The following is a 24,766-nucleotide window of genomic DNA, read 5'->3' as shown; positions in this document are numbered from 1 at the left end:
TCCTAAACTATTCAAGTCTGGCTGTTGGAAGATCTAATAGAATCATACATCTCCAATCTAGTATCAATTCTAGTGTGATCTGGGTTACAATTTTTAGTAATCCAGAATAAATTCTTCTCCAAAAATGTCTATTCAGTTGACAGGTGACAGTCTGGAAGTCTCTCAAAAACATGTGGCTGTCTTGTACTCACTTAAAATTATTATTGGAAGAATTTTGTATTTTAAAGAAAAAGGTGTGGGTTTTAAGGTCTTTTTTTACTAGCATGAAAATGACAATCTATGTTATGTATATTCTGCACAATATACAAGTTATTTTTTCCTCTTGTAGCCATATGTTTTTTATTTCTGTTTCAACAATCAACAGTGTTATAACATGAAATAGTTATATGTGAATGAATATAACATGAAATGGTATAAAACAGCTGCAGTCCATTCATCACTGTTATGGGTTTGGTTTTGATAATTGAAATACTCTTTCAGAAATGACAAAAAGCAAAAATAAAACTTTTTGCTTTGTTTGCTTTTAGGGAGGAGAATGTTTGTTTGCAACAAAGACAAAGAAAGGAGGACTGGTTATTGCTTGCAGCTTTTGCAACTGCTTCAGGTTGAGGTGACAGAGGGGCTCACAGGGAATAATGATGGTGACATGAAGTTTAGCAGGGGTTTGGGTTGCTGTTTCAGAGGGGAAGCAGCAGCCCACACTCAGAGAGTGTGTGCCATGTGCACTCATGAACATCAGAAATAAACTGCAGGGGCACGTGACATCCTCTTAAGGTTATAACGCCTTCTATTTATCCAGCCCATTATTTTAATTTGTAAAACTGTCCTAGGAGCAATGTCAGAAGTTAAAAAATGCAGCTCTATTGAGAAAACATAATGCAGTTTTTAGCTGTATTTACCTGAGCACGATGGCAGATCACAAGTACCTTGTAGGAAGATCTGTGAAAGAAATAGTCGTTTGTACAACAAATAAAGCAGATCAAGGCATACAAAGCTGCTTTGTTTCAAAGCAAGACAATAAAAGATCTGCCTGTATTCATGTTGTCCTTATGTATGTTGCCACTTAGCTATTTATCATTCATTTCCCTAGTTAAGAGGAGGTATTAAAACATAAAAGGACAGCCTAGAAAAGGAGAATATGTTCTAAACATAGTTATGACAGGAGGAAGCCTGGCACATAAACTCCCTTCCAGTAATTAATTGAAAATAAATAGTAAATGCCTTGGGCAAGGAGAGATCCTGAATTCCTCCTGGAAAAGAAGGAAATTATGTTATTCTGTTGTACTCCACTGCTCTGAAACCTATATAGCACTTGAGAGATCTCCTGAAAATAAAATGCATAAGTCAGAGTCTAAATGATTCAATACTAAGCTTGAGAGCCATGAGTCTATGTGGTCCTCAGTGAATACCAATCAGTACAGATACAACTAGAAAATAACATATTCAATGCATATGAAAGGCACAATATGTAATATATACCTCAGCAATATTAAAGTAAATTGTAAACGTGGAATTAGCAGTGTGATTTAAGCTCTTACCTGGATTCTCTTTATTCAAATGAAAGAAAATCTTGGAAGCTTAGGAGGAGGGTGAGATACACCTCTTTCCATGTGTCTGTGGAAACCATGAACAAATTTGATGCATGAATCACTAGTACTAATCTCTATGCTTCTGAGTTCCTTGAGGAGTATCTTCCCTTCAGTCACTCCCTTAGTCCTGTGGCTTCATGAAAACTTCGGTGCCTATTTGCGTTGGATTTGCAGCTGCGTGAGAAAAGGATGGATGGGAGGATGGAAGACCTGTATTTATTATATTGAAAATAGACATCACTGTAGCTATAGCTGTAAAAGAGCACGTGACCATCCTTAAAGGCCTGGACTCAGGTGGTACCATGATCAGTATCTCTAGCAGAGACATTCTAAAGTCACGGTTATTGCCACCTGCTCTTCAAAATTGGCAGAGCATTTACATGTTCTGATGTTATGCTGGAAGGAATGTGTTAGACATGTTTCCTGGGACAGCTAAGCTCATATATTAAAGGTAGAAGTTACAAACTTGACATGATGAATCAGAAGCTGTTCAGAATTTCCTTAATATGTATTGAAGTATTTAAAAGGGATGGCTAATTTTATATCAAAATTTTAGACAAAATGAAACCAAAGCACAAAAAAATTACTTTGGGATCGGAGAGAAAATTGCATTGTCAAATAGGAGTTTTGAACCAGGAAGAACTGTGATTCTGTGCCCAAGCACTTAAATAAATAATTTTTCTTTATTTCCTTCAGTTCTGAAGTTTTAACACACAGAAAAGGCCAGTGTAATGCTTTTGAAAGTAACTGTACTTCAGACCAGAAGTATATTTTTGCTGTGGTCTTCTTCTCTGAAAAACTGAAAAGCTGAGGATTAAAATAATTTAACTGAGAACAACCTAGGCCTTCTGATGGGTGACAGGTAGGGGGAGAATATTTTGCAGATTTATTCCTTGCCCGGAATGATGAGGGGCTGGTAAACATGGTATTGAAGCAGGAATGATAAAAGGACATCCAAGGGTTATAATACAACAGACCTGAGTGGAAAAACAAAATTTAGGAGTGTGAAGTGATGCTGTCAGAGATATTTTGTTCATTTTTGAAAGAAGGAGGATAAGAGGGGTTGCAGGGCAGTAGGGGAGATTGTGTGTGGTCCATGCACCCAGAACTCTTAAAAAATTGAGCAAATAAAAAAAGAAGCAATTAAAAAAATCTTATCTTAAAAAATAAGTATTCTACATTGAGTATAATCTGTTTAACAGGGTATGAATCCATGACCCTCAGGGAATATAATAAATCTGAATGATATCCATGAAAGCTGATGTTGCATCTAAATCCCAGTCTAACTGACAGATATGTAAAATCGCATGAAGACAGACAGCTCCCCACTGGCTCCGCGTCTGAGGGAAGGTTCCTGTGCAATGTTTTAATTAAGGTTATTTATTTCTTTATTATGATGATTGCATTTTAATTGCTCATGAAACACCCCAGGGGTGGAGGTGGAGGTGCCTTATAAATATTATACGACAGTAAGTAAAGGGAAAATGTTGCCATTTTAGAAAATAAACTACCAGCTGTATATTTCTGATGCAATCGAAGAATAAAAGCAGAAATGCTTTTTTAAACTCTCTCGCAGCCTTTGAAGTAAATAGCATTATGTTATTAGTCTTCTATCTTTAACATAGGTGACTGGTAGTGTAACTCATAGTCCACGCCACAGCCACGTGAAAGCTTCTGATGTGCATCACCACTTACAGAACTCAGTGAGGCCTTTTGTATAAGATCAGGGTAGGCATTTACACTTCTAGTGGAAACACTGCCTGAATAAATCTCTACTAGGGGAGTAGGATGGGGAAAATAGCAAAATAAGGAAAAAAAATCCTGCCTTATGACATCTAGTCCCTCAGTTGCTTCTTCTTCAGGTGTTGCTTGGGTCCATGTTTTGGAAGTGGACAAGGTATAGATAGCTGGAGGTTAAATCCACATTGTAAAAAGGTATGCTCAGCTTGTATGACTTTATAGAAACCTTTGGCTTTCTCATCTGAGCAATGGTTTTGAGACCAGGAACACCAGGTGCTTGTTTATATTTCTATATCCCTCTCTTCACATGCACAGATTCTTGCAGTTACAAATTCTTGTTTGTGGCAGAAACTTGTGTTATGATACATTGCAAAATATTAGCATCCAGCTAAAGAGGTACTCTAGAAGTAGGGTGCTGGGTTTTTTTTAATTAGCCATTTTTATGATTTAATTCTTGAATTATAAAAGGTTGTTGTACACAGACAGAACTATTTCTTTTCTTTCTCCCTCAGCTTAATTTTCATCACTTAATTTATGAATTTAGGAAGTTATTTTTTCACAATACTTTTTATTTGGCCAAACTGAGCTTTTTGGCTTGCTTCCAACATGGAAAATTATTCCCTACAGAAAAAAAGAAAAACAACTTGAAGCATTTCAGCAATCTTGAATTATTTGACATTATACAGTAGTTAGAAATTTATTTGAGAATTTCAGGTTTAAATATGCACTTTAATTAGAAAGAGATTTCACATTTTTTTCACACAAAGACATAAAGGGATATCTCACTGGGTTTAAAACAAGAACATTAGAACCAACTATCAGGGGATACTTTTATTCAACAGTAAACATAAACTCCATCACATACAATAAAGCACTGGGGCCTGGTTTACTGTCCAAATTGCAGTTTGTGTACTGCGGCAGTAGAGCCTGAAGAGTACTGGTGCTTGTTACACCCTATCAGCCACCTAGAAAGTTCATTTAAGCGGTGGTATGGTCAGGAATTAGGTAGTTTTGCATCACCTTGTGTAGTTTCTCTATGGATCAATATACTTCGGGTTGATATTAATCCCCTTAGAAACTGGCTGCTCAATAACTTTTTCTTTTTTTCAGAGCTAATTCCTTTGTCTCAAATAATACAGGATTCTGCATGAGAAAAAGTCCAGTTGGATCCTTGCTACTAAAAATAGTATCACTATTCATATGGCCACAGCTTGCTCTACGTACGTGGGTGGTTTTCATGAGCAGAAATTGAAACTACAGCTTCCAAAACATTCTTTACACCTACTCTGGTTTTATTTTATCTGCCTCTGCTTTATTTTGCTGGCAGTGCATCAGAAAGGATGTTCTACTCATCCTTTGAGAGTAAGGAATCTTCTCAGCCTCTAAAGAAAGTAAAAATACAGTGTCGAGGGATATTTTATTTGCTTTTAGTTGCACCTATGTGCCAAAATCCATGCTAATGATTCAGTTACCAGAAGTGAATACACTGATGTCTCTTCCTTGGCCACTCACCGTTACACGAAGTTGTAGATCCAGCTCTTCACCACTGGAAATACCTTTCTGTGTAGGTTCTGTACTTTGAAGGTTATAGGCTCAGGGTAGCAGAGACTTTGCAAATAATTTTTCTGTAATGCTGTGGCTCTTCAGTACATAAATAATTGAGGTATGAATTCTGACAAAAATTGTGCAGTTGTTCCCCCTTTGTTTTCTTTGATCTCTCTTATCTGCTTCCCTTTTTGTCTTTATAGCCCCCCTGTATCTTTCTGCCTCTTCCTCTGATCTCTCTCCATCTTCCATTTCCTCCTACCAGTTCCATTTCCATCCCAAGCCAGTGCTGTCCTATGCAGTCCTTGCAGTACTCAGCACATAGAGACATATATAAGCTAGCTTCAGACTAGCTCATTTTGGCACAGTTTCTATTTTTGTCTAAAAGCCCAAATATGTACCCAGCTCCTCACCAAATACTGCACAGGCAGTCACTGTGCTACTGTTAGTGTCTGAGCCTGTTCCTCTATATACAGGCACATTTACTGCATTTTAGGTACACCTTGAGTGTGGTGCAGCAAAGGTTCAGTATGTTCACTGCCTGTACCTTTCAGATGCTTAGTTATTGCTTACATTAAAAAAGGCAGCCAACTTATTAAGGAGCCAGTGGTTTTAATCAGTTACTTAGATGCAAGACCTGTTTACTCTGCAGGAAGCTGGTCTTAAACTGTGCAGGAATCATAGCATCTGCAAGGCCCTGACTATGCTTTTCTCAATTGTCTGAGTATTTAAAGTGCATTGGAAGCTTTGGAAGGGTACAACCAGAGAAAAATTTTAAGGTATTTGAGGTTTTTTTATTGATTGATAATTTATGGAAATAGTTTCTGAGCTTGAAAAAAATTAATTCACTAATTACATTATATTTATCGGAGATTGAATTTTTTTTTAAACATCACCTCCCTTGCATTTCAAACTCAGCTTGATATTAAAGCATCTTTATTTGATTTACTGGTTTGTGCACCTACATCCTCAAAAGTTCCAACATCTCTTTGAGGAGAGCGTTTGCTGGCATTTGGTCTTTGCTGAATAGACAAGGAGAAGGCATTGCTTAGCAGTGGTCGAATCTACAGCAGACTGCATTAGTTTTAGTGAGAATGGATGATGTGAGTGAAGAAGTCAACTGGTCAACCACTTTACTGATCTGAAAAACTGACTCAAAGCAGTCAGTTACAGAGGTGATGCCTGAATGTATTTATGCAATTACTTTAGGTAGTGGTGGCATCAACACAATATCCAGAGCACTGGCTTTGCTCATGACTCTAGATGAAGAGTGCAAGATGCTCAGGGAAGAAAGCCTTAGTGTTTTGGTAGGTCAGTACATATCCCTTTAGTCATGTTTATCCTTTTGCAGCAGTACACTGCATATACAACAGTATGCCATTCCCTTGCTTATCAGCAAATTGGCAACCAAGGATGGCTTAGTTTTGTTGAGAAACACATTTATTTCTCCTCCTGATCTTGCTTCTACTACAGTATTGGAATAGTTTAGGAATTTGGAATGGCTGGGGGATATGGCAGCACAACAAATATATTGATTGCTGAATAACTGATATTTTTTTTTCCCAAGGAGACGGTTTTCCCAAGGAGACAGTTTTTCCCAAGAAAGACTAGGTTTGTGTGATCTTAAGCTCTGTAGCAGACTGGGACAGTGCCAAGTTCCCTAAACCTTGTACCATTCCTTTGCCAGATGTGCCTGTCTCTGATGGAAGTGCTCTCTCTATTTTGTCTTAGCCACTATCCCACTCAGGTTTTTCTGCAACAGGGTCAGGATATTATACAACTGTATTTTTTTTAATTGCTGTAATGATTTCATTACACTGGTAGTAGATCTATTTCATATTGGAATTCAAGTAAAATGTCTTGTAATGTATTAGAAATGCAGTGGTAAATTTTATTAGCTCCAAGTGCATTTAGCAAATGATGATACCATCTGACGTTAATTAGAAAGACCTTGAAGGGTCAGGTGCATAAGATGTATATGCTCAAGGTGGAAATTCTTTTGAAAAACAAATGTAACCCAGTTTAACAGCAGGTCAGCTCAGAAAGAATAGAAAAGGCATATTCTGTATGTAGAATGAGTGTAGAACGTATCTGATTCTTTGTTCTTCTTTGAGATTTTTTAAAATCCATCTGCAACCATCCACTGAGTGCTCTGGGCACTGAATATAATGGACTAAGAATTACAATATGCACTTTGACAAAACATATTGTAAGTGTATCTCCATTTTCTGACAATTTTTTCAAAAGCTACAGAAAAGAATGAGAAAAATACAGCTGGGAGAAAATCAGTCCATTTGGTGTCTCGGAAGTAACTAACTCTTCAGAGTTACCATGATCCCTTTGAAATAGTACCATTATAGCTGAAATACTCCTGAGGTAAGGTCAGGGCCTGTGTATGTTTTAAGGAAAAAAGATTGTGGCAAACAATTTAAATAGCCAAAAAGAAAAAAAAAACTTGGTATAATTTGTTGTCTGCCTGGCAGACTTTTTTGTGAAGATCTTCTGAGGCCTAATAGACTATTAGGTTCAAGCTTTTTCCATAAGTTACACTGTATTACCTGCTCCAGTTGCAAATCTGATGATTCTTTTGCAGAGATACATGTAGCTAGAAACTCTGTTTCAAGTGTATCTTTAAGCCGAGAAATCTTTGTTCTTGCTTTTCAATCATAATACTTGAAATATTAAGAAATACTTTAAATCTAAGTACAAATACCCAGTCTTCAGCTTTCACCCTTCAAGCATAGGAACTGTTAATAGAAACAAATTTTGCAAGTACCGAAACAGCTTTATGTCTTGGACACACATTTCACCTCCTTCATGGTAAGTGCTACATTTGAATCCTCTAAAGTCCATTTTCTTTCTTCCTTTTTCATCCTTCCTCTCTTCATCCATTTTCATAACATATGAACATGATTTTTTAAAAAAATAACCAGAATCTATTATAGTTCAATACATCAAGGTTATTTTGTGCTAGCCTACCTTTCATCTGGTTTTTCTTTGTGTGTGCCATTGTCCTGTTTTTGTAATGTCTCTACAAAAGACACTATTCTGTTTATACAGTCTTTCAAGTCTCTGCACTGATATAACTGACTGTGTTAAATGCTAGGCAACAGGAAAGCCTTCTCTTATTTAGATTCTAGCTCCCAAAGCTACAAGTTTTTCCTTCTCTGTATCTTTTGTGCTGAAAATTCAGCCATATATATGATACAGATATTAAAGACAGTGGCACCTGATGATCTGAAAGGTCTTTTCCAGCCTAAATGATTCTATGATTCTACTCAGAAATTTTTATGCCAGGGTTCATGGAGATCTATTGGCTAATCAGGGATTGTTTATGATAGACACAATTCATATTACACAAAAATGTACGAGTCTGCCAGGGTCCAGATGTGTTAATTTCTAAACATTTGATAAGTAGATACCACACATACCCAAGTCATAGTGCAGTAATGCCATTTGGTGGGATTAACAGTGACTGAAGAATGCCAGCTACTCAGTAACTCTCAAGCATTCCATGGAAAACCAGACATGAATATGTTTCCATAACAGTGTTCGTTTCTTCGCACTGTGCTATGTTTCTCCAAGTAGCTCCTTGGCTGGAAAAATGAGGTAATTTTGAGTTTTCCCACTCTTCGTTCCAGAGAAGTCAAATACTTAAAATATCTTATACATCATCTTGTCATTTATATTTTCATGAACCTGAATGTATAATTTTATTTCCAGATGAATTTGGCTGTAATTCTCTTTCAGTATTTCACAAGTATTTTATTTAGCAAGCTGTACTGAAAAACACTGCCAATAAAAAAAACCCTGTATCTTTATTTAGCCTTATTTTTAGGTGAGGTCACTTTTCACTTATTAAACTAAAGACTCTGCCAGGTGAAGATCTAGTTGAGATTTCTTGAAAGGTATGACAGTGAAACTTGTTTGAGATCTTGTCTTTTCCAGCACTCCTTGCTTCTGCATTGCAATTTCCTTTGGGGAAACCAGATTTCTTTGAGACAGACGGGTTGTTTTTTCTTCTTGTGCAATTGGCTTGAGGGTATTTTCAGTTTCTGTCTGCAAACCCAGCTGTGTGAGACTGTCATTTTCATTTTCTGATGTTGGACTAATCTGGAGGTGTTTTGCTTATTATGGTTTGTGTTGCATCCTCCCAGTAGCTGTGTTCCAAAAATAAAATTTCTGAAAGTAAACTTCTGTTGTTTTATCCTTAGATTTGCTATAACAGACTGCGGAAATTCTTTACTTGATTTCTGCTGTTCCCACTTGCCTTAAAATACAGAGATTGCATCTCAAACACTGAAAAGTAAAGTAACTGTTGTAATTGAGGTATAAAGTGGTAGAAATATAATTACAGTCATTGATTTATATTAGCCATCACGGCATTGATATTCAATAACAAAACTCTATTTCCTTGAATGCTGAAAACATTAAGTATATTTTTAATTGTGAAACAATAGTTCAATATTTGCCTATTTTTTTAATTCAGTGTAACTTGGCCACAGGGTTATATATTCTTTTGAAAAGCAAAGATACAGCTATAGATACATGTCTTTATGATAGTTTAGAAATGTAGCCACATGTATGGCACACTAAGTGTAAAGAATTTTTTTAAATTTCTGTAAGCAGCCCTGAAGATTTAGGCCTATATTTTCTATAATTTTTGTTGGTGTCAGTATTTTAAAAGCAATTTAAAAGCTATTCTGTTGAGCAACATCACAGTGTATGGAAATGCTAAATCCTGTTATGTGGTGGTGTTAATTGGCATATAACAATGAATGCATTATAAACCTCTTGAATTCTTTTTAAGTACAGCCATGCTATGTGTTTGGTGGTGGATGTATTTAGAAGTTTAAATAGACAAACTTTGAAGAAGTTCAAAGTGGTTTTGGTTTGAACCACATCTAACAATGATATGTAACTTATCTGAATTAAATTAGCCACCAAGAAAATCATTTTTTCATCCTGCCTTCATTGAAAGTCCTATTAGAATTATTTTTGTAGCATTTGTACAGGGTTGTTTTGGGAGAGAGAGAAGCATGGTAACTAGTAAAGGTGATTATTTTGTTGTTCACTTCTACTTACCACTTTTTAGAGTCATATTGGTGTTGATCCTTTTAATGCTTTGTGGTTCTTCTGTCATGTAGGGTTGGTCATCGGTGAAATCCGACGATTGTGCAGATCATGGTGTGACTTCACACTTGTATGTTGTTCTGTACTTTGACTTTTCATAACTCTGCTATTTATTACAGAAGAATATTGTTAGTAGAAGCCATGTGTCCTACATAGCTTTACTTTATTGTTATACAGCATGCTAATGCTCGAAGCAAGGCCTTGATGGAATTACTGTAAATAAGACCATATGCTTATACAAGCATTTCTGAAACTCTGACAGCAGGGACTGCTTAATTCCATCAGTAATCAACCAGTTTCAAAATCTATTATGTGCAATATATATGCAATGAAGGATTTAAAAAAAAAACAAACAGAAAAATAAAACTTTACAGGAAGTCTATGTGTGTGTAAATAAATAATTCTTGTTACAGTTTGTTGTACAGAGCAGTTCTCCTTCCACTCAGTGTAAATGAAGGAGCAGTTAATTCCCTTTTGTTCAGTCACAGCAAAAATAGTAGAAGCTGAACACAGGCCTGGGTAAGAGTGAGCAGAAACCATTTAGGTTAGAGCCTTTTCTTGGGAAATGATAAAACATATGCAGGAACTTAGCTGAAGAAAGGAGAGAATGAGAAACAAATGCAGACTAAGCAAAAGTAAGGAAGCCAAAGTCACAACGACCTTTACAAAATTAAGGGAGAGGCAGCCTTTGGTTGAGTTCTGACTATAGTAAGGCAGGTAATCACTAGAGTTCAGGGAAACAGGAGTTTATACTCCTGTTGTATATAAATGAGGTTAGCACTGAAGGCTCTTATGCTTCCATTACCAGTTTTTCCTCTCCAAGGAACTAATTTGAAATCTGCCAATTGCTGGTGACCAGGTGGGTATTCCAAGACAGTCTTCTACTAGTAGATCAGCTGATCTGGTCTTCAAGAGTAGTAAGGTATAAGAAGGCATTCAAAAATTACATGCAAAGATACACTGGAAATATGTGTAACTACTTGTTGGCTCGCTTCCAGGATTAGCTGCTTAGACTATGGAGTCAAAATGAGCATTTGGATGATTTAACTGTTCCTACTGCAGAGAACAGATAATAAATCTGCAATTAGTAATTCACTCCCTAAGTCCATTTAGGAGGCCAGCTATTTTGTAGTTGAAACTTGTAATGGCAGGGAACTTTCCATACTCTCTAGGCTTCTCTGCTCCTAATCAGCAAGCGAGGGATGGGGAAAACAACCCAGTCTTAATTTTCTAAGCTCGTTTTTCAGCTGTCAGAACAAGTTATAGTTTTCTCTTATAAACTGAAAAATGCTGACAGTATAAATAGATGGATCAGGTTTGCTACTCTTGTAAATGCATGTAATTCCACTGAAATTAATACAGCACCATCAAAATTGCCTGGAAGTATCATTACATACCTAAGGTTTTGGTATGCAATTTGGAAATAAGATATTACCATTGGATTCATGTAAATGATCAATGTTATTTGCCTCTCTTCCATCCCTTTGCCACCTCATTCCTGTAATTGCATCTGAATCTGTCTATAAAATATTTGTATGGTTAAGAAGGTAATTTACCAGCTTGAGGAAAGCTTATTGTAGGAAAACCAGCTAAGGTTGAGGGAAGACTTTATTTTTCATCCTACCCTAGTCAACACTCAGAATTATAATAGCTCAAAAAATAATGATACTAGAAGAAGTCTAAGACAATCTATGATTGATAGCAAAAACATGGTTACAGTAGTATCAGTTTCTCACAGAAACATACTGAAAATATGTTCCAGCTTAGCCTTTCAAGTCAGTTTTCCTGTCATCCACACAGATAACTTGACTGTCTTCTTTCTGTACTAATCCTGACTTTTTTTTTCCCCAACCAGCAAAGCAGTATAGCTACTGAAAGTTATCTTTGGCCTCACACAGATCAAATTTACTCTGTGAGTTTTGACATAATAGAAGTTGAGGAGAGCATTCTCTTCCAGCATTAGACTAGCCTAGAGGAAAGCACAAACACTTTTGCTAGCCAGGTTGCTAGCTAAGTAAATGAGTATTGAGATGCCTCTTGGGAAATCTTGAAAGCTGTAATATTGAAGACCGAGAGGCTGACTTGTCAAAAGAAATGGGACATATAAATCAGGTAATGAAGACATAAACCAAAATTCAAACTGTACTTCAGTGATGTGGTGTTTTCACTTCTCCTCAAGCTATACTTTACTTTTTTCACCTTTTCAAGTTACCATTTCAGAAATACTTGAGATAAAATAATTTGACAAAAAGTGCCCAGAAGCAAATGCTTGTAAAGAAGAAAGAAATCTACAGGTATCGCTTATGTGGCATCTATGTCTTTCAGAGGCAGCTTCCCCTAGATGCTGTTTCTGCCCTAAAAACAGAATAAGGACAGTTTCATCACAGCCACTCTCTTTGTTTGTAGTCTCTTTTGTTCATATGAACTTCAGTTCTTATATTCACTATTTTGGTCATATTTGCTTCAGTGAAGTAAATCTTTTCGAACATGAAACCTGCAAAGGAAAGGAGAGAATGAAGAATCCTGGGAAAAGGAGAATTTTAAAGTAGTAGTAGTGTAGAAGTGATTAGAGCCCTCAACTGTAAATTGTCAGAAATCCATAATTGCAACAGATGAGACTTTGCACATAATCTGTCTAGCAAACTTTTCTGATTGTAGTTTTTATGTTTGGGTTTTTTTTAAAGCCAATATTGATAAAATTGGCACGAGTCTGATGTTTGCTGCTTGTTTTTCCTCATAAAACAGGTCAACTACCCATATGTCTGCATAAGACAGAAATATTGAACAAACTGTGAGCCTGTATCCAGGCAGGAAAATAAGCATTTCTTTTCATGTTCAGTGTATGCAGGCATGTCTGGAGTTGAAACAGACACAGAAGAAAAGAGACTATGACTAAGTAATTCCTGTCTTTCTATTGTTGCGATTTAGACAGCTTGGTCAGCAGTCAACAAAAATAAATTCCGGACAGGAATTACAATCAAGACACTCATGTTCTCCCATTTGGCCCACAACAACACAGAATACTTACTTCCAAGATACATCAAATGATGGGTAATAGGAAACAAGAACATTGGTGAAGTCGACATGAGAATAACTGGCCATGTCAACTTTTATTTTCAAATTTAAATTTATTTAAGGACTGCACTGGTTGTGATCTGATATAATTCAGTGGTTTTCTTTGGAAGGAATTAAGTAGAAATTTTTTTATTGCTTTCTTTAGATGATTATGAAAATATTTAATGAAAGAAAATGACCTATTTTTAATTAATCTTCTGAGGCTTTACCACCTAGCACTGTAGTTTCTTAAGAGTATCTCAAAAAGTGACAAAGAAAGTTTCACACTTGGATGGAAGTTTCTTACTGACTTAGAAACATGCTACAGCGCACACTGAAACATGTTTTATTTCCTGTAATGTGTTGCTGTGCCTAGAAAAAGGATGCCAGTTGCATGAGGAGTGGCTTGTGGGACAGGGTGTGCTGACCTAAGGTAGTACAGAACCTGCAGTTCCTGATTTTTTACTGGTTAACCATGGTTAAAGTTTACTTACTGGTTAACCACGGTTGAAGTTTTGCCAGACCGTGCTTTTGTAATATCTTATAGCACTAGTTAGTACTGTGTGTGTATAAATAATGTATTTAAAATATTGGTAAGTGCATGCTACTTGTTCTGACATTGTGGGGCATTCTAATTGTATGTAAATGTAATACTAATTGTACTAATGTATGTAAAAGTACTAATACTTTTTTGAACACTTGATAACTTAATATACTTCTTTGGAAGAATTATGTCTGAATGTCTTGGTTTTTGACCATCCAAACAGGTGGCCTTACCCAAATATCCAAAGGCGTTAGATTCTGTAGAACTAGGAGCAAGCATGAAATACAGACTTTCATTCTAGGGTTTGAGGAATGGACTCCGTATTTTTTGATGTCTAGGGCCTGAGAGATAACCTGGAAGAGCTGATGAAATTCCTTCTTGTCTTCTTTTCTGTTTTTCTGGCATAGTCTTTCTATCTTTTTTTTTCTCCTTCCAACACAGGCTATTTACACTCAGTAAAAATCTCTCTGGCTTTTTCATTTGAATATTCCTATAAAGAGTAGACTTTAATTTTCTCTACCCCTATTTTTATTTTCTATTGAGGTTCTCATTATTAAGAAAGGTTCTAGGACAGTCTCTTCCTGTCTCTGAGGCTCAGTCATATTTTTCCTTTATTCTATTTCTACTGTATTATTTTTGTGGGGATGAAATCATACACCTACGTGTAATATTGAAAGCGCAGATGCACCAGTGATTTTGATATTAATGTTATAGCTTTAATAGTATTCTGTATTTCCTTGTTAATGCAACTTATGTGTTTTCATGATTTTTAGGTACTGGCTGAATATTGAGCAAATGTTTTTATTCAGTTCTCCTTGATGACTCCTTCATTTGTTTTTTTTTTTTTTCTTTTTCCACTGGGATCTTATAACTAATTCAGAAGTTATCAGTGCACATGAGTAGTTTAAATTGTTCTTTCCAATGTGCACTACCTTGCCTTTTTCTGCATTCAATTTAATATGATCTTCATAACATCCAATTGCTTTGTTATAATAGGTCCTTGTGGGGCTCTTCAGAATCACTAGCTCAAAGGTTCCTGAGCACTTTATCCTGCTGCCTTTTCTGTCAATAGAGTAAAGTGCAACACTTTAGCAGGAGTTAGGAGATCAATATGCAACCCCAACGGGAAAGTCTTATGCAAGCTAATAGAAATAAAAGCAGTAGGACTCCACATACATTATTATTATAAAAAGAACATTTCTCTTATTAAAAGATGACCTTTTTTCCTAGGGGGTTTTAAATTATGCCTAATATAACCCTTTATTTTTAGATGAACTTTAGATGAAAATTCAGAAGGATAAGACACTATGGAAAATTGATATTTTTCTAAATCACATTGTAAAAATCTCTTCCATAAGAGTATAGTCACACTAGAATATAATAATGTATTTGAATAACAATATGTACTCTCAAGAAGAAAATAAATGAGAAAATGTTCATGAATTTTAGAAAGAGCATTTTATTAGACCCTATAAATAGAAACACATAGAAAATATTTTTAGAATATGATAGTATTGAATGATTTCTGGCTTGATGGATGCCATTTCAATCTTGATTCATTTGGATGATATGTGTACCCCTGAAACAACTTTAGTACAACATCAAATGTCTTATTGCGCTTGGCATTTGATGGTTTTCTAACTATAGTTAGAAAAGATGACCTTTTAAAATTTTACTTACTTGCACTTATTTGGCAATGCTTCTGCTCTCACTAAGCTTTTAATTAATGATACAAAAATATTCTGTTTTGAATTAAACAATTTTCCAAGGTGTTTAGTTTTTCTCCCCAGGCAAACATTTGGTTTCCATTCTAAATTGAATCTGTTCTCTTTTTTTCTCTTTTCTTGTTCTTGCTTATCCCATGTTCCAATCTGTTTGTTGATTGATTCAGGAGAATCTTGAAAACTTTTTAAACAATTCCTTGAGTTATAAATGTGTTGCTACATTCAGGGTAAATTATTCTAACATGAAAAATAAAGTGCACCCAAACTCAAGGTTTTATTGAATACTGGTTTGAAGCTAAGATTCCAGTCAGTTTACTTCTTCCCATGCAAGGCTATCTATAGTTTAATAAGTTATCATCAGTAAACCACTTGGCATTAGTGGACTTGCCTGGACATCTGGGGTCGCAGGGAGCTACATGTGTCAGTAAGGCTATTGTTACTCTTTCCCTACTTGTGCATCCAGTATTAGATTAGTAATTAAATTTTATACTTGAATTTGGTAATATTTTCATGGCCTAATTATACATAAAATCAAATCTCAGAGGTTTTTTTGTCTACCGAGTCATGAACCTCCCATCACATCCATATTTATCACTTGCACAAGAAGATTAGGTTCAAATGCTTGTGTGGTATGTGTCGCATATGTAAAAAGGAACAGGAGAAGCTAGAAGGAATTAAATCAAAATGGTGTTAATTGCTAATAAATGCAGGATGCACAGCTGGAATGAAATTTTGTCGTTGCAGGTAGAGCCAAGATTCATGGTTTTTAGATGTTTAACAGTATCTGCAAACTTGATTGCCTTTCTATATATTTTTTCTGATTTCAGTGTTTCAAAATGTAGAGTTAGAAAATGAGAAATTCAGATTGATGCCCTATCCTCCCTACCCTCACTCTGGAGACACCAATAGCATGAAGCTATGGCAGAATACAGTATTAGACAGAATCTTGCTGTACATATTTAAGCTATTCATTTGCTCCAAATATATGTGAGAAATTTTACAGAGAAAGATTCTTTCTTACTCCAAATGCTGGCTATTCCCTTACAAATGATGCAGACTGAGAACAGAAATACTCTCACAGAGCACAAATACACTCTCTCTCAAAAATCTATGCAAGATGCTAGTCAGTTCTTTCAGTAAAATAACCGTCTGCTTGCCCATTGTAAACAAAGCACCAAGCCATATTTCACAAGTGCAAAATAGATGGAAATGTTTTCCTTTACTATTTTAAATAACAGCCCCATGAGAACTCCATTCTGTCTTTCATGATTAAAACATTTCTACAGAGGGAGTTAGAGATTGAAATCTATTCATTATGGAAACTATTTTCACGTTGTTGGAGCCTTTATGAAAGATTCCAAGTTTCCACACCATTTATTAGGCAATAACATCACAAGAGGGAAACCCCAGGAATATTTCAGATTAGAGGAAATCAAATAAGGACTTTCAGAACTGGGGTGAATAGGATTTGAAAAAAATTTAAAAAATCTAATAATGGCTTTAGAAACAGGAAATAATCCCTCTGCTTCACCCTCCCATACTATCCACTTGGACCAAAGTCATATCTTTGCAATTAAATACAAATGATTATGAGTCATATGGTGACTTTCCATTTGGTAACCGCAAACAACAAGGATGTTGGAGCAACAGTCATCAAAAGGATTCACTGAACTGGAAAATGCATTTTTGACTATAAACTCCAAATCATTTAAAACCTATGGAGATGCGATGATGGGCTTTGTTGGCTTTTTATGGAGAGACATCTAAAACTGTCATCTGGTTAGCAGTAATTTTGCTGGAAGATACAGCAACTGAGCAATGTAAAAACATCCAAGGGGAAAAGGAGATAAAAGTGTGGTTTATTTTGCATTTGATTGCCCTGTAAAAAGGTCAAATGTAGACCTATGACCCACTGGGCGAGAAGCCCACATGTTTTTCCAGGGGGTTTTCTTTCTGTTGCTAACATACCATATCCAGAAAGATATCTGAACTTTTCTTTTTCATTTTGTCAGGAAGTTTCTCACTCTTTTTTTTTTGGTGGTTGTTGTTTGTTTGCACAGTGCAGTGCTTAAAAAGATGGAATATTGATTCTTAGAATGGTGTGTTATTGAACAATTACATTACTTGGGAACATCCATACCACACTTTTAAGGTCTCTAGTTTCCTAAAATGAGAACAATCTGTTTATAAAACATGGGCTTTGTTAAGAGAAATGACTCTTTGTGAAGTTGTTTCCTAGATATCAGCATCTTCCTTGTGGCAGCTTAATTACAGAATAGCATTCTCAACTATAACTAATTTCTTATTTAAGAATGAGGACACAGAATAAAGTCAAAACAAAATAAAGACAACCTGCAGCTGGCTCATTTTGTTCTCCAGGGACAAAAATTCACATTTTAACTAATAAACTTTATTAGAATTTTCTATTCTATTGCTAGAAAGAAGAAAATACTGCAAATAACAAATTGGAAAGTAGCGTGTGTGCTGGTGAGTTGTCTCCATAGAACCTATCACATTTAAATATATGGTCTTTCAGCAAAGACGTGCTCTTAAAAGACATTATAACGAGCTACATTATAATGCCTTATGTAGTAGGTGGACAGAAAGGCTAGAAGTTTGAATTTTCTCATGGAAGCAAAGAATTTGCAAATGTGCTCATCGCCCTCATCCCCTTAACACAAAACAGGTGAACATGTTCACGTCTTCCTGGAGATCTAGTCTGCACTCTGAGCTGTGAATTCAGTTGCAGTTATAAAACTGATAGTGACTTTGAAAAACTTCTGTGTGCCCCACTGAGAAGAGCAAGAGCAGAATTAGTGGTTCAAGATGGAAGCAGTCTCTGACCTAGAATATTCAGGGAAACTTACCACGGAAGCAGCTAAGGATTTTGTTTTCAGGGCTCCTGGCTTTTACAGTATGTCCATCTCATGATTAGTTACCACTCTTTGGTAGGGTTAATCAGAGTCAGGCGTAATTTTCCATTGACATCTGAGTCTTCTCAGGCGCTTCAATTAATGAACTTTGTCCTATTGATCACAATGGGCTTAAAACCAGGTCCTTTTTTTTTTTTTCTGAATTTATATTTTCAAGCAGGAGCCAGAAAGGCAGATCTGTCATCACTAATCTGCATTAGATGAACAACTTTCTATGTTCTATGAAGAACTTTTTCCATCCCCTTTGGGTACCTTGTAATCATGGGTGATACAGATCTCAGAACACTGGGTTATGGTAATTGATGCTTTAAGTCCCACTTGCAAGGTAGACACTAAAGAGGAATGACACCTAAGTGAAATCAGACCAAAAATCCCAATAGAAAATAAGTGTACACTAAAGGTTTCAAATGGATTATTTGTGATTAGATATATAGGTTTTCTTCCATTTAATTATGTAATTCTGAAATCCAAATATGTCCAAATGAGCTCCAAACTTATAATTTCAGGTACTGTAATTTAGCAATTCTGTATTTGAGTTCTGCAGCAGAGCCGTTTTCTTGAACTGATCCTGATCATCTCTCTGTTGCCTTTCTGAGTACTTAGAAACTTACGCTCCAGGCATTAATTGTTGATTTTCTGGAGGGGTTTTCATGCACTACTGTATCTTATGTCACCACATATGCTGTTTTCTGTCAGAACTTGTCTGGTCTTAAAATAGTAGAATCGTATAATACTTTATGTTAGAAGAGCATCTGGTCCAATATGTCCCACTCCAACAGTTTTCTTAAAGATGGGGGTGACTTACTAACAGAAATGGTCTTGTGTGGAACACAGTTTATGTACACAATATGAGTACAGTCCTCAAGAAAGGAAGGTGCACAACATTTTATAACAGTAGATTTAGAACTGTTACAGAAAGTGAAATTTATTTCAAGTGAACATGGTCACGGTATCCCAAGAAAAGTGACTTTCTACTCACATTCAAGATTTCATTGTTTTCCATCAGTGTATGATACTGGATTTCAAGTGTTATAAAAATAACTAGTAAGTTTGGCAGACAAACCCATCTTGTGTGTATACATGAAAGAGATCCCTGATTCCAGTACTGTTTTGCAGATCTGAAGATCACCTGGGGATATTGCATTTTATCCTAGGCGGGTTATGAGATTTTCACCTTTCTATCCTGCCTGTCTAAATTACATATTCAGATAAGAAAGAAATGATCTCTTCCTTTTCTCCTCGATAAAACCTATCATAAAATGAGTTTTGCATGTATGAAATGTTCTCACATGCATATTTTAAGCCTAAGAAAATTACTGCAAAACACTGGTTAAGCAATAGGGATTCAAAACGTGTTTGACTGAAATTTGTAATGATTGATTCATAAAAAAATTGCCAAACATTTCTGAAAATTCTGGAGTTGCTCTTACACTGATAATTTTTTTTTCTGAATTTACAAAGTGTAATTTCTTCTGGAGTCTTTACATGAAGAGGGGAAAGTGATTTCTGGTATCATTTTAGGGGAATGACATCAGAAAGTCATTAACTAGCATTTAAAGCCTGTGGTTCAGACTACAACTCTATAATCTCGAAATTTAATATGGTTTTAATTAAGGTTTTAATTTCAGAAGACACATAATTTCTTCTTGCAAATTACCCATTATTAGTGAATCATTCTTTAAATGGCATGCATTACAAACCCTGATTTTTGAGAACAGGTGATCTTGACTCTCTGGCTGCAAGCTTTTCACCTTCCATCATATTTGCTTATTCCTGTGGGATGCTGAGAACCCTTGGCTCCCTCTGTCTTTCACACAACCGAGCTCTGAGTGTACTTAGATTCTTTGATTAAAAGTTTGTTCCTTCGTTTGCTTTGTGCTCCTAAAGGCTTTTCTTCCAGGCAGCTCACATTCATTAAAGACTCTGTGGAAAACACAAGGGACAAACTTAACTGAGCAGTGCCAGTCCAGAATAGCAATGCATGTTCAGTGAGAACATGGTGCAAGACAGCTGGCGTCTTGGGAATTGTAAACCATCAACAGGGCCCTCAGAGGCAGTTGCATTTGCTGGAGATAGCACAGCCTATCAGGGGATATTGCATCTCTCTTTGTAGAAACAGTGATTTTAAAGGTTACTGTACATCTTTACCCATTACAAAATATCACACTACTCTTGAACTATATACAGTATACAGTTAAGTCTTCCCTCCATTGCTTATTCCAGATAGTTTGGGGTTTTTTGTATTATAATCAAAATGGGCTTTGGTCCTGTCTCTACTGAGGTACACGACGTTTTGTCATCCACTTAGGCAAAGGGCAAACTGGGTTAAAAAAATCCTTAACTGTGTTTTACTTGCTGTATTTAGTAGTATGTGTACTATCTGGTGTAATAACTACCACACTGATAGCTAGCAAGAATTTTTACATGTAAATTAGAAATGAAGTATAATGTAATTATACATCTCTGATCTAAAATATTCACACTCTTAAATAAAATAAAACAAAACCACAGGTGTAATTTGCACAAAACTGTCATAAATACTACTTAATTAAAAAAACAAAACAAAACACAAAAATAAGAAGACAAGCAGATATCCTAATAACGTGATTCAGCAAAGAATGTTTGATCTTGGTGAAACCAATTCTGCATCTGTTGCCCAAGTGACTTTAAGGAACTAGAGAATTAGGATATTTAGTTCTAAATGTAACTTTTATTAAAGTTCTCTATTTTCCCTTAAGGGCTGGAATTTCTTTTCTGTGGCAAAAAGCCATTGAATATGACATATTTTATAAAAACACTTCTAAGTAATTACAGTAGAAACTGCAAAGCTGTTTTTAATCAATATACAAATACCTTTAAAATATGCACAGTATACATAAAAAAGGAAATTAGACATCTATATGTAGAAGTATCAGTTTTTGGTGCAGGTCTTCCATTTTTGCAGAGAAACAGATTTTTGCAGCTTGTGCAGGAGTCCAGACTCATGAGGCAGCAAGTAGAACCCCAATTCAGACAAAAGTTTGAAGTCTCCTAAATGCAAAAACCCCAATCTGATAATCACCAGTGTTGCTGGGGATGAAGTCAGGTCACTGTTTTGTTTCATAGATTTTTTTTTTAACCTGTTTTCTGAAGAAGGATGGATTAAGACTGCTATTCCTTCCTCTCATAGAAAGGAGAGGTGATGGAAAAGATTGTTTTAAACCATTTTTGAAAGAGAAAGAATTGGAATTTTGTGTGTTTTAGAATCAGAATGGATGAAGTATAAAACTGAGACCCTTATGGAGTAAAAAAGATCTTGTTTAGTTTTTCATTTTATGATATGTGTCTAACATTGTAAAAAAAAATTCCTTCAGTGGCAGAGCCCCAAATACATAAGCTAATCCCTGGAATTTCCAGAATCTGCACTAAAATGAAAATTTGCAATTAACAACCCAAATATCATATTGTTTCTTCCTTTGAAATTTTTTCAATATCTATAGATATATAGATATATAGAAGCCATTTCTTCTCCCTATATTATTGAACCAACCACTGATGTTTGGTGGGTTAGGCATAAGCTAATGCTTCTGTCCTGCTGCCTTACTTGTAAAACTAGGAGTCGTTTGAAAGTCTATTGGATTTTCAACTGAATTTCAGAGACTTTAAAGCATTTTTTTTTTTTTAATTTTTAATTGGAAGTTTTATCACCGACCTGTTGAGTTTAAGAAAAAAATAGCAAAAACTTGGTTGAGTGGCAGTGTTTCTGAAGGATCCCAAACCAATCTGTTGTGAAGGCAGTGCTGGGTGAGTTTGATTACAGGTAATATTGACAAAGTCTGAATATACAGGTGAGCTTTCCACTTCTAACTCCTTATTCCACTACCACAAGCCCAAAACCTCATAGGAATAGGTCACAGAAACTATTTTATACACTGTCAGTTAAAACTGCAACCAGCACTGCCTTGCAGGGATGATTGATATGGCCAGTTAAATGACAGCATGTTATAAGCAGTTGACATTTCTGAAATATTTCTCCGCAGTCCCATGTTTGTCCTGTTCTCAAGAACAAACTTTTAACTCTTGTGCTTTTGGACATAATATAAATAAAAGGTGAGAGTGAGATTGTAGGAAGAGTTGAAAATAAACTAAGTAAGTTGGCAAAGAATCCTACATGGAAAAATTGTACAGAGTTCAAGACAGGTGAAGACAATACTATTCTCGGTATTTAACTGTTTCATTCATTTTCGAGTGGTGAATGACAACCTTTGAATAAATGACAATTGAACTTTTTTCTTGGATGCCAAGGCAAGAATGTGATTTTTTTCTGAGTGAAACCCCAGAATGTTCAGACTTTACAATTTCTTCGATCAATTTGTGCACAATTTAAGATTATATTTTCATCAAAAGTACTCTTGGTGGCAAGGCAAAATAAGGCTTAAGTACCATATAGCTGAAACATTTAATTGCCTTCTCAGAGCTATTATTTCATAATGAAAAAAGTATGCAAGGACAGGCTTTTTTTTTTTTTTCCCAATTCATTGTTTTCTATAGTTTAGTTAACTCCTTTCAGAAATTGCACATGGTTTTGCCATTCAATTATGTTTGATGATGAGAATTTACCGTGTTCTAAGGGTGTAACTTGACTAAGTTCAAGGTCTTGTTTCCATGCCAAGAAGCTGATTTTTAATCATAGAATCACTGAATGCTTTGGGTTCAAAGAGACCTTAAAGATGTTCTCTGATTTTGCTGAGCCACAGTGTCATGATATATCAGAGGTCAGTAGACCAACAGAAATCTCCTGATGGTGAGTAAAGCTTATAGAAGCAATGCTAAGAAATGTTTCTTTCTACAGCAGAAGTTTGGTTTTGGATATTTCAATGACTGTGTCAAAGACTCATTCTCTTGAAAGTTTCAAAATGCAGTTGGGTTCTAACATCTGCATTTGCTATTTTTATTTCTTTCAGCATCTTAATCTGGTAGAAAAGCACTGTCTTCTCCAAAAGCATTGACTTGACTCTCCCATGGCCGGTCTTTTGAAGAAACAGGTTTATTATGTAGGTTTCTAAGTAAGAAATCAAAACAGCAACAAAAAGAAAGCAGATTGGCAGTTGCCATGGCAATTCCATCCTTTGTTAGGGCTTGATATAAGTCTTAGGAGCTAAGGGAAATGCTTGGAAATGGTAATTATTTTTTTTCAGGGGAATGTAATTTTCCATTGCAAAAAGAGATTATCAAGTCAGCAATTTAACTGATGCAACTGGAATCTAAATTTTATGTTATCCATTTCTTAAGGGGTGGGACACATTTCCTGTAAAATAGTTGTATTGTTGTCTGCGATACCAATTAGGTAGTGTCAAATTTTATTTCAGATCATTGACTTCCCAGGTGTATATTGGTGACAATTATTAATAATATTATGGGAGCAAACACAAACCCAATAAAGTGTGTAATTTCTTGCAAGAAATCCATTAATTTCAATATAAAACATAGTGCTAAAATAACTTCGCTTTTCCTAGAAGCTGAGAGGAAATCATTAAGTGAGTTTTGGGACACAGCTTTGAGGCATGATCTCTGGGGATGTTCCTGAAAATGAGATGGAGTTGCAGTTATGTGGTATTTATCCATACTGGACATTCAGTCAAGGGCTTCCACACTAGAAGTTGGATACCGAGCCATTTTTTTTCTGCAGAAGAAGATTCTGGTGACAATGTGCATACTGCTGCTGCTAAGCTAGCAAAACAAGGGTTTTGAGTAGACTGATGGAGTATGTGAGAATACTCTTTCCCATTTATTATTCAAATTACACTGGCTACAGCACAGACATCTGAAGACTCATTTATATATTGCTTTCTTACTCTGAGACTCTCCTCATATTAGGACTTATTAAGCATTTTCCAGTGATGGATTTTTTGTATGTCTGTGAATGGATATTGAATAGATTTTGGGGTTATTTGGGAAGTGTAATCCTCAAAATTCTCTGCAGAAACTGCAGTACAACCACAGCACATCAGTTGTGTATCACTTGATATTTGCTTCCAGTAAAGTTGAATTTGTAGGAAAAAATGTTTGTTGTCATGAAGAACAGTAGATTCCTACCCTCTCTCTTAAAGTCAGCACATTTATATTTAAATTTTTACTATTTGGGAATTGTTGCATTCAATACCCTGTATTTTCTAACACAGATGTAACACTGAGGAACATACTCACAATGAAATGGCCTCACTGCTGTGGCTGTAAAAACAAAGGAAACATTGCAGAAAAATAAAATAAGAGTGGAGAAGACAGACATTTAAAAAAATACCAAAAGAAAAAAAAGGCATGGAGTTTAGCTCGCAGTTGAACTGGATAGCCTGAAATGAGCCTGCAAATCCAACCATGTAATTGTCTGGCTTTCTTTTTTCTTCAGGTTGTCTGCAAGTAGATTTTACCTGAAAGTACATTGAAGAAGTAAGCTAATAGTAATTTCTAGAACCTAATTTTAATTAAAATATATTTGCACTTTAGAAGGCGCTTTTTTTTTTTTTA

This window comes from Myiozetetes cayanensis, unplaced genomic scaffold, assembly GCF_022539395.1.
Source record: "Myiozetetes cayanensis isolate MyiCay16 unplaced genomic scaffold, myiCay2020 scf1, whole genome shotgun sequence".
Lineage (NCBI taxonomy): Eukaryota > Metazoa > Chordata > Aves > Passeriformes > Tyrannidae > Myiozetetes > Myiozetetes cayanensis.
The sequence above is the reverse complement of the archived record's forward strand: the minus strand, read 5'-3'. Positions refer to the sequence as shown.